Source organism: Talpa occidentalis, unplaced genomic scaffold, assembly GCF_014898055.3.
Source record: "Talpa occidentalis isolate TD23 unplaced genomic scaffold, MPIMG_talOcc4v2.1 talOcc4.10, whole genome shotgun sequence".
Classification (NCBI taxonomy): domain Eukaryota; kingdom Metazoa; phylum Chordata; class Mammalia; order Eulipotyphla; family Talpidae; genus Talpa; species Talpa occidentalis.
Window position 1 is genome coordinate 65,114,124 of NW_023600993.1, and position 12,665 is coordinate 65,126,788.

The 12,665-nt window shown below is 37.5% G+C and overlaps 1 protein-coding gene across 6 annotated transcripts in view; it reads left to right on the top strand.

The window, feature by feature from the left end:
- The window catches only part of NINL (ninein like), a 155,538-nt gene that overhangs the window by 5,058 nt on the left and 137,815 nt on the right, over positions 1-12,665 (top strand). The window contains exon 2 of one of the 6 annotated variants that reach the window (XM_037493573.2): positions 1,040-1,229. The exons of 4 other annotated variants lie outside the window; for them this stretch is intronic. The gene's annotated coding sequence lies outside the window, so the exon portion shown is untranslated. The remainder of the gene's footprint in view (positions 1-1,039; positions 1,230-12,665) is intronic. One more of the 6 variants, XM_037493581.2, reaches the window with a different exon arrangement.

Here is a 12,665-nt window from a genome sequence, read left to right on the forward strand (position 1 = left end):
CTCATAATTTAAAGTATCATAAAAGGTGACAGCCCTGCTGCACACCCCATCTTTACTAAGTGATCAAAGTTAATGTCACCAGTAAAGAGATATCACTGATAAGAGGCATTGAGAGGCAAGTGTTGTTGCCATAACCTGAATTGCATTACTTGAAGACAGCAAACTCCACTTCTGTGACATCCTACAAAAATAACAAGCGTTATATTCTTAAAAAATTTTAAATCAAGAAACAAAATTTAAAATCAAGACCCTCGATTGGACACTGGAAGGGATCCAAGTATTACAAAGGACTTTATGGGACAGTGGACAGTATTTGAGTGTAATTTGTGGATTAGGCAACAGTATTGTTTTCAATGGCAGATTTCCTTTGTTTGGTTATTATACTATGACCATGTCCTTGAGTTGAAGTTTAATAAATACAGATTGAAGTATTTAGGGATAAAAAGGCACAAAGTCTGAATCTTAATCTGAAATAGGAGGAAGGAGAGAGAGGGAAAAAAATGATAATGTGGGCATGATGAATGGGGTAAACAGATGAGTTGGTGAAGCTGGCTGGGTAAAGGGTACTTGAGACTTCTTTGTACCAGTCTTGCAACTTTTCCATAATTTGAAAGATATCAGAATAAAATGTTGCAAAGAGCAAGAGTCCACCCTGTATTCACTGCAATCTAAAAACCTCCTATCAATAAAAAAGCTTATGGTATTTCATCTATTCTAAGATACACCTTTTTTTTTGCACTTTAAAACAGCTGAACTGGGGGTGCATTTAAGATAAGTTCTGTTTTAGCAATTTCAAAGCAAGTTTTGTGTGTCAATTTCAAAGCAGTTTTTTTTCTTTTTTAGTTGGTTGTCTTAGATCCAGTGGTTCCTTGTATCTGATGAAGTATAGCTCTTGTCTGAAGAATTAGGGAAAAGTATATTTTCTAGTAGCTTCAGGTATGAAAGTTTTTCAGCTCCTCCTGTTCACATGTACTTTCTGATGTTTCTGAAAAGTTAGCATCCAGCCTCCTTTGCTCATTTCCACCTCCTTGCCTCACAGATTCTTCAAACTCAACATACTCCACACCAGACTTCTGTCTTCCCTGGACCACCCCAAACTGCTCTTCCTCTGTTTATGATCTTGGAGTGGAAACTGATTTTTAGCCAGTGATGGTTCCAGAATGACCTGAGGAGGAGCGTAAGGAGTGGTTCATAAGGTGTGAATAAGGTGTACATAGGCGGGGTGAGATGTGAGTACTGATGCTAGTTTTACTGATATCTATTTCCTTAGGTGTCTTTGGGCTCCAAATGTCTGTTCCCCATTTGTCAAGTGAGAATATTTTTCCCCAAGTCAGTTAAGATATGGATAATGCTTAACTTAAGGTACCACAAAACCCTGAAATTTCATGACTTTAATGTAGGATAGGTTTTTACAAAGTCTTGGATACTAGAACCATTCAAGTAGTTGATGCCGGTTAAGCAAACAGCTCTTGGAGCTCATGGGCTGATGGAAGACAGAGCCTGGCAGAAAGAAGGAGACTCGCTCCTCCCTGATTTCTTTCCTGTACTGCTTCCTGGATGAGTCAGGCTGGGGTGGGATGTTTGCAGGGACCACCAGGGTGGGACATGTTCTATATCACGGCAGTCATGTTCTATATCACGGTAGTCGGATGCTTCCTAGGGGAGCTGGGGTAGGACTCCCCTGGGCCACAGCCACTCCAGTTTGGAAACTTTGGGGCTGCAGTGCATCAAGAGTTCAAGAACTTAATCTCTACAGCTTGGATGCTCAATCTCTTTAGTACTCTGTGATCCCATTTGGCTCAGGGGAAGCTATACCAGGCCAGGATGGATGGTAACATTTTAGTTTAGTTTGTTTTATTTGGCATGAACTTCAAGTGATAGGGAAAGCCTAATTCCCCCCTGGCCTGGTTTCTCACACTGCTGAATTTTATCTACAATTAAGATGATTAGTTCTTGGCAGTTCTAAATCTGCTTTTTCAGGCCATTGAATTGTTGTTGACACTGACCTTCACGGCAGGCTTGTTCTTTAGAAGTGGAAACCCAAAATATTCAGTCCCCTGTTGTATTCTCTGCACTTTCAAATATGTGCAGCCATCAACGGGGTTTGTGTGATGTGCTGTAAGGCTCCTAATTTAATGCTGAAATTTCAGATAGAAGTTAGGATAGTAATGAGAAGGGAGTGAATTGTTTTCACAGTTTTCTAAATAGGTTTTGTAAGCTATGTTATTTTATTCTCTTTATTTTCTTTATAGCCAACATGAAACATAAAAGGTTACACCCTTTCTATGGGAAAAATGTCTCACTGTTTTATAACAATGAATAGAACTGGCTAGAGAGCAGGACTGTTTGGTTGATTATGTTGCTTTTTAATTTGGGGGACTATTCAAATTAACATTCTTTTCTTATAATGAGGTTTACTAATAAATAAAATTCTTGTACAACATTTGGGATTTGTGGTTTCGTTTACAGCTAGAAGAGATTTTCTCATATATTTTTGGATTTCAGATTCCTATTCTTATTCATGGAAAAACTTTTTTTTAATTAAAACTACTCTGTATGTCTGCATGCTTTAGTAGGTATGAAGCAGGATGTAAAGGTTGATAGTTCCAGGTCTGGAGTTAGGCCTCAGTATGAGTTCACTTACCAGCTCTGTGACTTTGGGCAAATTACTTAACCTCTCTGTGCCTCTTTTTCCTTATCTTTAACAAAGAAGTAATAACAGTGCCTCTTACCCAACCATACTTCCCAGTGCTTAGGAATGTGCCCAGTACAGGATGAGTGCCCAAGAAATACTAATTTTGGAGTATCAAAAGATTACAAAAGGAAGCACCCTTCTTGGTGGGTCAGGGGCAGAGACACATCTCTAATCCACAGAGAATAAACCCCAGGACCTTTATGATTTGGAGTGGAGTGATAAGAAAATCTCTTGGGCTCTTTAAATTATTCTCCCTTAAACTTTAAGGTCACTTAAATTTTTTTTTAATTTAATAATTGCCCCACAAAAGAAAACTAGAATGGCAAAATATGCAAACGCCTCTAAAATTATAAACTTAGGTAACTTAAAGAAAAAGCATATATTCCCCAGGAATTTGTCATGACCCTCCAGGTTCTGTCTCATTTCCTCCTGTGTGCACGTTTATGTTTTGTGTTGAGTCCAGCGCGCTAACCTGCTTTGTTCTACTCATTTCAGTATTTCTTTAATGGAGAGCATTTCTCTGTTGATGCAGTTTATGAGCTGGCCAATTTTCATTGCTTTTGAAAATATATTCTGTGGTATAGTGAGGTGTTTCCCTTTTATTAGGCTTTTATTTTTTTTTTCCTGAGCAGTAAGGGAATTATAAATAGCATTCTATGAAGAATTTAAAGTTCCCTGTTTTCTTTCTCTTTGAATAAAAGTATGTACTCCGCCCTTCTGTCCTAATGACTAGCCACTAATTCTTCATGGTGCTGGTGGGATGAGTGTGCCCCGGGGGTCTATGTTCAGAACTTCCCCATCTCTCTATGGGGTCTGATGAGCTCAGCTCACTCTTGGCCATTGATGCCAAGTGCCAGGTAGATGGAATCATCTGCCATGTGCCTGCTGTGAAAACTCTTAAGTTGTTTTGTCTCTTTAGACTGTGCCTATTAAACATTTGCTTATCTTTTACAATGAAAAAGCAAGGTCATGCCTGTAGGTAATCAGCTTTTTTTTCCTGGGTGACCCTGCAGCATTTTCTACCCGGAGCAAGAGAAGCATTGACCTTCTTCCACTGTCCTGCTCTGTACTTGGAAGTCAGACCAAAGAGCTTCCACAAGAACGTGAACCTTTTTTTTTTTTTTAATCAGACAAGTATAAAAACATTTTATTCATTTAATTCATGAGTGATGAACTGGTATCATTGTTGCCTTTTACAAAGAAGATTTTGGGTTTTTTGTTTTTTATAATTTTTTAAAAATATGTATCTTTTCATCATTGAGTATTCCCCATAAAATACTCACCCATGGTTCACCCATGAACCCCCAAAGCAAAGAAAGTGAAGGAAAATATAAACAACTGGGATTACATCAAACTAAAAAGCTTCTGTACAGCAGAAGAGACACTAACCATAACAAAGAACTTGAACCTTTTAAGGACAGTTGTCAATGTTTCCACTTGCCCAGGATGTCAAACATTTCAGAAAAGAAAAAGAAGTTAGTGCATATGTAAATTATTTTCTGGAATTTCTAGCTTTTCTAGAGAATCACATGCTCCACTCAGCTAACTAATGGAGCTCTGGGTAGTTGTATGACCAATAATAACATTTCCTAATGAAAGGGATATAGGGGTTCACGCTCAGGTTGAATTGTCAGATATTCAGGAGCGTGCAGGAAAGTGTCTGCTCTGCCTGCCTTTTATTCAGAGAGAAATCTAGATTACTGGTCGTCAGTGCTCCTTTGTCTTTCAGAATGTATCTCCTCTCAGTGACCTCCCTCAAGAGGTGACCCACCTACTATCATATAAGGGGGAGGGATCCCCTCATGTTTCTGAGACAGGTATAGGATGCTGCGGGGTGAGAGGGGACTGGACTTCATACATCAGCACCCCAACAATGGCTTCTCAGCTGGGGCAAAACAAAAAACCCTTAGGAAGTTAGTAATCACTGACCTTCAGAGGTGAACTGAAATTATTTTGTTTATAACTAGGTATAAAAACCTTAGTATTTATGCAGCAGCAGCAGGATAACTTACTGAAATTTAATATGTATTTTATTCTGTTTTTCCCCTTCTACTACTGCAGGCAGACCTTAGTGTTTCTTTGTCTCTAGCAGGGGCTTATATTACAGGGCTAAAGGCAGAAGATTCTGGAAGATGACCTCCCTTTTTTAGAGAAAAATACACTAAAAGTCACTTATATGCATGTGTATGTACAGTTCTAAGAGATTTTACATAAATACAGATTTGTGTAACAATAGAGTGAGAATACAAAGCAGTTCTACCATCCAGAAAACACTCCTACTGTCCTTTGTAGTCCTGAAACTGGAATCCTGCAGCACAAGCCATGGGGCATGACCGGCTTTGCCCCAGCCGCAGTGGTGGTTTCTTGCAGGTTGTACTCAGTATGGCACTCTAAAAGCAGTAGCATCAGAGCGAGTTCCCACCCACTGCCAGAGCATGCTGCCTGTAGGCATCTCCTTCTCTGAGACTTCTGGGACCTTGGGACTTCTGGACACTATGGATACTGGGATGAAATAGGCAGCCACTGTGGCCCTAGAATCTCTTTGTTTCCCATTTTTAAATAAACCCCACTGCTGTTCTTTGAGCCTGAGTGGTCTTTCAGTCATGTGCACAGGCGAAAGCCCATAGACAGTGACTTGTCCTCTACCTTGCCACAGACCTTGTCCTGCACTGCCACAGCACTATATAATCCTAACCCCTGCCCACCTGTTCTCTCACCCTATAGTTTACCTTTTCAACAGTGTCACACAGTGGATTCAAATAGCATGTCACCTTTCCAACCTGACTTCTTTTCTCAGAATTTATCTATATTGTGTGTTTTTAAAGCTTTTTCCTTTTTATTGATGAGTAGTAACATTCCAAGTAAGGATGTACCACAATACTTCCAGTGATTCAGCCTTTGAGGAACATTGGGATTGTTCCAGTTTTTTGTTGATTGTGAATATAGCTGTTGTAAGCATTTGTATACAGGTTTTGTGCAAATAGGTTTTCATTTCTCGGAGAGTAAATACTGAGACGTGGATTAGTGGGTTATATAGTGTGTCTATGTTTAGTAAGGAATTGCTTTCTTTCTAGAGTGGCTGTACTATTTTACATTTCCATCATCAGTGTATGAGAGTTTTACTTGTTATTCTTGCCATCTTGTGGTATAAGAAGTTCTTAAAGATTTTAATTTTAGCTGTTCTAGTAAACATACAGTAGTATTATCTCATTGCAGTTTTAATTTGCACACCCCAATGTTGAATAGTGTTGAAAAATTTTTTCATGTGCTTATTTGACATCCACATAAAATCTTTGAAAGTGTGGCTGTTCTGATGCTTTGCAAGTTTTATTTTTAAATTGCTCTGTATTTTAACTTTTCGGTTTTTAATGTTTATAGAATGCTTAATTATAGATATCTTTACTAATATATGAAGGACTGTATATATATATATATTTTAATATTTTATTTTATATAATTTTTACATCATTTTTCATTTTTGCACAGTTTGCATTTTCATTTTGGTTATATTCCCCATACAATTGCACCCCCCCTTATTTCTACCTTAATCCGCCCCCACCCCCACCCCCCCGTAGTGTGTCTCTGGTTTATAGTTGCTTGTTGATTTTGATTTTTACTTTGTATTTCATTAGTCTTTTTCCTGGTCCCTTGTTTAGGTTTTTCTAAATTCCTGCTATAAGTGAGACTATCCAGTACTTTTCTTTTTCTTTCTGACTTATTTCGCTGAGCATGATCCCTTCTAGCTCCATCCATGTTGCTGCAAATTGCATGTGTTTATCTTTTTTGATTGCTATTTAATATTCCACTGTGTATATGTACCACATCTTCTTGATCCAGTCATCTATTTTTGGGCATTTGGGTTGTTTCCAAAGCTTAGCTATTGTAAACAGTGCTGCTATAAACATAAGGGTGCAGGTGCCCATTGGATTTAATGTTTTTGTGTCATTTGGGTAAATACTTAGGAGTGGAATTGCTGGATCATATGGAAACTCTATGTTTAGTAGGTCCAGAAATCTCCACACAGCTCTCCATAGTGGTTGGACCAGTTTGCACTCCCATCAGCAATGCAGGAGAGTTCCTTTTTCTCCACAACCTCACCAACATTTGTTGTTGCTAGTTTTTTTAATATGTGCCATTCTCACTGGTGTAAGATGGTATCTCATGGTAGTTTTGATTTGCATTTCCCTGAGTACAAGCGATGTTGAAGATTTTTTCATATGCTTGTTGACCATTTGCATTTCCTCTTTAGAAGTTTCTTTTTTAGCTCTTTTGCCCATTTTTTGACTGGATTATTTTCTTTGTTGTTGTTGAGTCTCATCAGCTCTTTGTAGATTTTTGTGATCAGTCCTTTATCATTAGTGTTGTGTGCAAAAATGTTCTCCCAGTCGGTGGAGTTTCTCTTTGTTTTTGTTATTGTCACTTTTGCTGTGCAGAAGCTCTTTAATTTGATGTAGTCCCAGCTGTTTATCTTTGCCTTCACTATCACTGCTTTGGGTGATGTGTCTGTAAAGATGTCTTTGAGGTGCATGTCATGTAGTGTTTTGCCTATATTTCCTTCTCTGTATTTTATGGTTTCAGGTCTTATGTCTAGTTCTTCAATCCATTTTGAGTTGATTTTTGTGTATGGTGTGAGGTAGTAGTCAAGCTTCATTCTTTTGCATGTAGCGACCCAGTTTTCCCAGCACCATTTATTGAACAAACTTTGTTTGCTCCAATGCATAGTCTTTGCTCCTTTGTCAAAGATTAGTTGACCATCAATCTGTGGGTTTAATTCTGGGTTTTCTATTCGGTTCCATTGGTCCATGTGTCTGTTCTTGTTCCAGTACCATGCAGTTTTGATGATTATGGCTTTGTAGTATAGTTTGAAATCTGGGCGAGTGATGCCTCCATTCCCTTCTTTTTTTATTCAGGAAGGTTTTGGCTATTTGGGGTTTTTGGTGGCTCCATATAAATTTTATCAATATTTTTTCTATTTCTTTGAAGAATGACATTGAAATTTTAATTGGAATAGCATTGAATCTGTAGATTGCTTTTGGTAGGATGGCCATTTTGATAATGTTAATTATTCCAATCCATGAGCAGGGGATGTCTTTCCATTTCTTTGTGTCTACTTCTATTTCTTTTAACAGTGTTTTATAGTTTTCTTTGTATAGGTCCTTTACTTCTTTTGTTAGGTTTATTCCCAAGTATTTGATTTTTTTGGTTTCAATAATAAAAGGAATGGTTTTCTTGATTTGTTCTTCTTTAGATTTATTGTTTGTGTATAGGAAGACTACTGATTTTTGTGCACTGATTTTTTATCCTGCCACTTTACTGAACTGATTGATGAGTTGAATCAGTTTTTCTGTGGAGTTTTTGGGGTTCTCTATGTATATTATCATATCATCCACAAATAGTGATAGTTTGACTTCTTCCTTGCCTATCTGGATTCCTTGTATGTCTTTCTCTTGTCTTATTGCTCTGGCTAGGACTTCCAGTATTATACTGAAAAGCAGTGGTGAGAGTGGACATCCTTGTCTTGTTCCAGATCTTAATGGAAATGCTTTCAGCTTTTCACCATTGAGAATGATACTGGCTGTTGGCTTGTCATATATGGCCTTTATGATGTTGAAGTGTGTTCCTTGTATCCCGAGAATTTCAAGGGCCTTTATCATAAATGGGTGTTGTACTTTGTAGAAAGCTTTCTCAGCATCGATTGATATTATCATATGGTTTTCATATTTCTTTTTGTTGATGTATTGGATTACACTGATTGATTTTCAGATGTTGAACCATCCTTGTGTCCCTGGAATAAATCCTACTTGGTTGTGGTGAATTATCTTATGGATACATTGTTGGATTCTGATAGCTAAAATTTTATTGAGGATTTTTGCATCTGTGTTCATTAGAGAGATTGGCCTGTAGTTTTCTTTTTTAGTGTTGTCCTTGTTTAGTTTTGGTATTAGTGTAATGCTGGCTTCAGGGAACATGTTTAGTATTGTCCCTTCCTTCTCAATTTTTTGAAAGATTTTGTGAAGGATAGGTACTAATTGGTTTCTGAATGTTTGGTAGAATTCATTTGTAAATCCATCAGGTCCTGGGCTTTTGTTTTTGGGGAGGTTTTTGATTACCATTTCAATTTTGCTGCTTGTAGTTGTTCTGTTTAGGTGTTCTATTTCTTCTTTATCTAGCTTTGGGTGATTGTAGAGTTGTAGGAATTTGTGCATCTCTTATAGATTGTTGAGCTTATTTGCATATAACTGTTCATAGTAGTATCTGATCATTCTTTTGATTTCTGCTGTGTCTGTTGTGATTTCTCGTCTTTCATTTGTGATCCTATTTATTTGTGCTTTCTCCCATTTTTCCTGTGTGAGCCTGGCTAGGGTTTTGTCTATTTTATTTATTTTTTCGAAGTACCAGTTTTTGGTTTCATTGATCTTTTGGATTGTTTTTTTAGTTTTGATTTCATTTATTTCTGCTTTGATTTTTATTATTTCTTTTCTTCTACTGGTTTTCGGTTTTTTGTTGTTGTTGTTCTTTTTCTAGTTCTTTGAGCTTTGAAATTAGGTTGTTTCTTTGAGTTCTTTCTTGTTTCTTGATGTGAGCCTCTATTGCTATATATTTTCCTCTTATTACTGCTATTGCTGCATCCCATACATTTAGGAAATTGGTGTCCTCCTTGTCGTTCAATTCAAAGTATTTTTTTAATTTCTTCTTTGATCTCCTCATTAGTCCAGTGGTCTTCCAGTAGTGCGGGTTTCAATCTCCATGAGTTAGGAGAGTTTCTTGCTTTCTTTTTGTGGTTTATTTCTAGTTTTGTGCCTTCATGGTCAGAGAAGATGGTTGGTATGATTTCAATCTTGGTGTATCTGTTGATGTTTGTCTTATGTCCAGTATGTGATCAATCCAGGAGAATGATCCGTGTGCACTTGAGAAAAATGTGTACTCAGATTTTTTTGGGTTTAGTGTTCTAGGTGTCTGGTAAGCCCATGAGCTCTAAATCCTTCTTTAGAGCTTTAGTGTCCTTGCTTATTTTTTGTCTCATTGATCTATCCATTGTTGATAGTGGTGTGTTGAAGTCTCCTACTACATATGTGTTTTCTCTGATGTCTGTTTTCAGAGATGATAATAGTTGTCTGATATATTTTGATGCTCCTTCATTTGGTGAAAGAGTGTTACTGAGTGTTATTTCTTCTTGCAGTATTGTCCCCTTGATCATAATGTAGTGAGTGTTGGGTGTCTTTTTACCTTTTTGAGTTTGAAGTCTCTTTTATCTGATGTAAGTCTGGCTGTGCCTGCCTTCTTTTTTGGTTGTAGGATTGTTTTCCATCCTTTAACTTTGAGTCTATTTTTATCTTTTGTAGTTAAATGTGTTTCCTGAAGACAGCAAAAGTTTGGGTTTTGTTTCTTAATCCAGGCTGCAACTCTGTCTTTTTATTGAAGAGTTTAGTCAATTTACATTTAGAGTCAATATTGATATGTTAGCGTCTGTATTTGCCATTGTTTGTCTTTCCTCTGATTTTATTTATTCTTTTAATAACTTTTTTTTTTTGGCCTTGTTTCCTTGTTATTCATCCCTCTGTTGGTTCTGGCTTTAGGTCTCCTTGAAGTATTTTTTGGAGTGGGGGTTTAGTCGTAATGAAATGCCAGAGTTTCTGTTTGTGTGGGAAGGTCCTTATTCTTTCTTCATGAAGGAATTACTTGCAGGATGTTGTATTCTTGGTTGGCATTTGTTGTCTTGAAGTCTGTTGACTATGTCCCTCTACTCTCTCCTTGTCCGTAGTGTTTCTTCAGAGAAGTCTGATTGGTTTTCCTTTGAATGTTATCTGTTTCTTCCCTCTTGTCAGCTTCATTATTTTTTTCCTTGTCTTGGATTCTTGGGAGCTTTACTATTATGTGTCTTGCTGTATTTTTCCTTTGATCATGGAATTTTGGTGTGCTTCTTACTTCTTGTATGTCTGTTTTCAGCTCCTTCTTCACGTTTGGGAAGTTCTCTTCCAATTATTTCCTTGAATATTTTCTCTGTTCCTAGGTCTCTCTCCTCTCCTTCTGGGATTCCTATAACTCTTATATTTCCTTTCCTTATGGAGTCAGATAGTTCCCAAAGTCTTTCTTTAGTCTTTTTCATTCGTACTTCTCTTTCCTTTTCTGTTTTTGGTTCTTTTTATTTCTGTGTCTTCGAGAGTGCTTATATGTTATTCCATTTCATCTATTCTGTTATCACTTCTTTTCCCAGAGTTCTTTAGCTCTTCCATTAATCCTTTGATCTCCTGCATTTCCTTCACTTCCCTCTTTAGGGACTCAATTTCATTCTTCTGATCATTGTTTTCCTTAATGACTTCTGTCAGTTTTTTAATCACAGCAGTTTTTAAATTCTCTCTCTGGAAGGCTCAGAAGTTCTTCCAAGTCACTGTTGTTGCAATCTGGTGGGTAGTTTTTTTTTTGTGGTGTGTCTTTTTCCTGAGGACTTGCTTGGTTGCTTGTAGTTTTTCTTCTCCCTGCTGCTTGTTTACTAATTTGTCCTATGCATTGGGACACTGTATTGGTGGTACTGGCCGGCATCTTTTTGTTGTGCTCTTTCTGGGATGTTGGAAACCAGTGGTCCAATGGAGTCAAAAACTGTTATGTCTGAATTACGGTAGGGCAGTAGTACTATGAATATGTTAGTGGCCACTGTCACAGAGAATCTCCTCCTTCTGTATTTGTTTCATTTCAAGGAGGGTCTTATGGTCCCACAGTCTACCCTGTGGTGGCAGAATTGCCCACTGGGCTCCAAATCGCTGGATCCCCCTCAGGGCTCTAACTGGTGGCCAGATGGGGCAGGGCTTGTGGGGGCTTTTCATCTTACCTCTGGCTGTGGGCGCAGCCCTTTCTCAGCTCCACACAGTCTAGGTGTGTTGTGAACATGCCAAAAGTCCCAGATCTAAGATGGGGAGTCAGGAGGGCACTTCCTTCTGTCTGGGGTCTGCCTCAGTGCTGACTCGATCCCCCTCTGGGCTCAGGCCAGATGGGGACTGGCTTGTGGGGGCTTTTCAGCTCACCTCTGGCTGTGGGCACAGCCCTTTTCCAGCTCCACGCAGTCTAGGTGTGTCGCAGGCACACAAAAGGTCCCTGATCTAAAATGGCAAGTCGGGATGGCACCTGTATATATTTTTATATATTTCTATTCAAGTCTTCTGTTGGCTGTGTAGTTTGCCAAGTTTTTCTCACAGTCTGTGGTATGCATTTTCATTCACTTTGTACTATCTTTTATATAGCAAAATGTTTACATATTGGCTAATCCAATTTATTGATGTGTCTTGTGTGGATTTTACTTTTTGTGTCTTATTTAAGAACTCATCTAACACCAGATCATAAGAATTTTCCCCATGTTTTCTTCTAAGACATAAAAGTGTTACTTTGTTTTATATTTAGATTGTTGGTAAATTTTGAGTTAATATTTGTAAAAGATGTGAAATTTAGGTTTTTTCTTTTGTTCACTTATGGATCTTTGTTCCAACATCATTTTTTTTGCAGAGATGATTCATAATCTATTGAATTGCTCTTGCAACTTAGTTAAAACTCCAGTGGCCTATTTTGAGTCTGATTCTGCATTTGATTCAACTGATGTATGTAAATGTGCTTATTCTTTCACCAATACTACACTGTCTTGATTACTTTAAAATAAGTCTTAAATTTAAGCAATATGAATCCTTCATCATTTTTCCTTTTATTAAAAAAATTGAGATATAATTGATTTATATTCGTTTCAGGTGAATGTAATGATATTTTTGTATATTGTGAAATGATCACCACAATAAGTCTCCTTCACATCTATTACCACACATAATAACAAATACCTTTTATTGTGATGAGAATTTGTAAGATCTACTCTTCTCGCAACTTTCAAATATGCACTAGAGTATTTTTAACTATACCCACCATGTTATACATTACATGCACAGATCCTATTTATTTTATAACTGGAAGTTTGTACCTTTTGGCCCATTTA